This window comes from Dromiciops gliroides, chromosome 3, assembly GCF_019393635.1.
Source record: "Dromiciops gliroides isolate mDroGli1 chromosome 3, mDroGli1.pri, whole genome shotgun sequence".
NCBI lineage: Eukaryota > Metazoa > Chordata > Mammalia > Microbiotheria > Microbiotheriidae > Dromiciops > Dromiciops gliroides.
Window position 1 is genome coordinate 487008708 of NC_057863.1, and position 1820 is coordinate 487010527.

At 35.3% G+C, this 1820-nt stretch overlaps 1 pseudogene; it reads right to left on the reverse strand.

Annotated features, from left to right (window-relative positions):
* Nucleotides 1-371: 371 nt before the first annotated feature.
* Nucleotides 372-802, reverse strand: LOC122751224 (annotated as a pseudogene).
* Between the last annotated feature and the right edge of the window lie 1018 nt (nucleotides 803-1820).

Genomic DNA, 1820 nt, shown 5'->3' on the forward strand with positions numbered 1-1820 from the left:
TCACAAGTATATCTAGATGTTGCCAAAGTGGTCATTTCAATTTCTTTTTCCAATATGGGCTTTTAAGGATTTTATTTCCTCTTTAGTTAACCTGGGCAGTTTGTATTTTTGTAAATATTTATCCATTTCATTTAGATTGTCAAATTTATTGGCATACAATTGGGCAAAATAAATTTTTGCTTTAATTTCAACTTCATTGGTGGTAAAATCACCCCTTTAATTTTTTTTTCTGGATTCACCTGAATATTTATTAAAGACAATCACTTCCACAGCATATAAAAAATATTTTCCTAGCTTTCAAAAAAGTCTTCTGACAGTGGGAATGAAAAATGCCGTCACCCAAACACATAGAAAAAGGCAAAACCCGCAGGCTAGATGGGCTGGATCTTGAAATGCAAACCGATAAGACTGAAGACTAAACACTTCAGGTCCTGCATCAGGTAATAAAAGACTTGCAAACCTTAGGGATTCTTGGACTGGTTCACATCAATAAGGGAGCCAATTTTGGATGTAGTAAAAGAAATGTATTCATCTCCAATCACAATTTCAAGTTCCTGCTAGCCCACCCTGTCAGGTAGAGGCCACAAAGCATCATCTTCTTTTGTTATCTCACTGTCGTCAATGATTGTCTTCAGTTCCTTCATCACACTCTTATGGAAATAAGCCTCTTTTCTGATCATGACATCATTTTTGTAATTGCTGTTGTTGGTGTACCTCAGTTTTCCATCTGGACGAAACACGAACTCCAGGAACTCGTTGCTGAACTTGCCCTTGTGGCCCACAGGTAGAAGTCACTGGCCATGGCCAAGCCAAGCTGGGCCTGAATCTATGGGATGCGTGGAGGAACAAGGGGCCACACACCCGTCTCTATTAACCAGACCGGGGTCCACCCCTTTCATTTTTGATACTGGTAATTTGGTTTTCTTCTTTCTTTTTAAAATCAAATTAACCAATACCTTATCTATTTTATTGTTTTTTTTTCATAAAAACAACTCTTAGTTTTATTGATTATTTCTATAGTTTCCTTGCTTTCAATTTTATTAATTTCTCCTTTAATTTTCAGGATTCCTAGTTTAGTATCTAATTGGGGACTTCTAATTTGTTTTCTTTCTAGCTTTTTAAGTTGCATGCCCAATTCATTGATCCCCTCTTTCTCTTTTTTATTCATGTAAGCAATTAGAGCTATAAATTTCCCCCTAAACACTGCTTTGGCTGCATCCCATAGATTTTGGCATGTTGTCTCATGGTTGTCATTCTCTTGGATATAGTTATTGATTGTTTCTATGATTTGATGTTTGACCCATTCATTCTTTAGAATGAAATTATCTAGTTTCCAACTGATATTCAGTCTACTTTTCCATGGCTCTTTCTAACATGTAATTTTTATTGCATCATGTTCTGAGAAGAATGCGTTTATTATTTCTGCCTTTCAACATTTGACTATGATGTTTTTGTGCCTTAGTACATGGTCAGTTTTTGAAAATGTGCCATGAACTGCTGAGAAGAAGGTATATTCCTTTCTATCCCCATTCAGTTTTCTCCAGACATCTATCATGTCTAACTTTTCTAGTATTCTGTTCAACTCTTTCACTTCTTTCTTATTTACTTTTCGGCTAGATTTATCTAATTCTGAGAGGGGGAGATACAGATCCCCCACTAGTATAGTATTGTCTAATTCCTCTTGTAACTCATTTAATTTATCCTCTAACAATTTGGATGCTATACCAATTGGCACATACATATTTAATATTGATATTGCTTCATTATCTATAGTGCCTTTTAGCAAGATGTAGTTTCCTTCCTTATCTCTTTTAATGAGA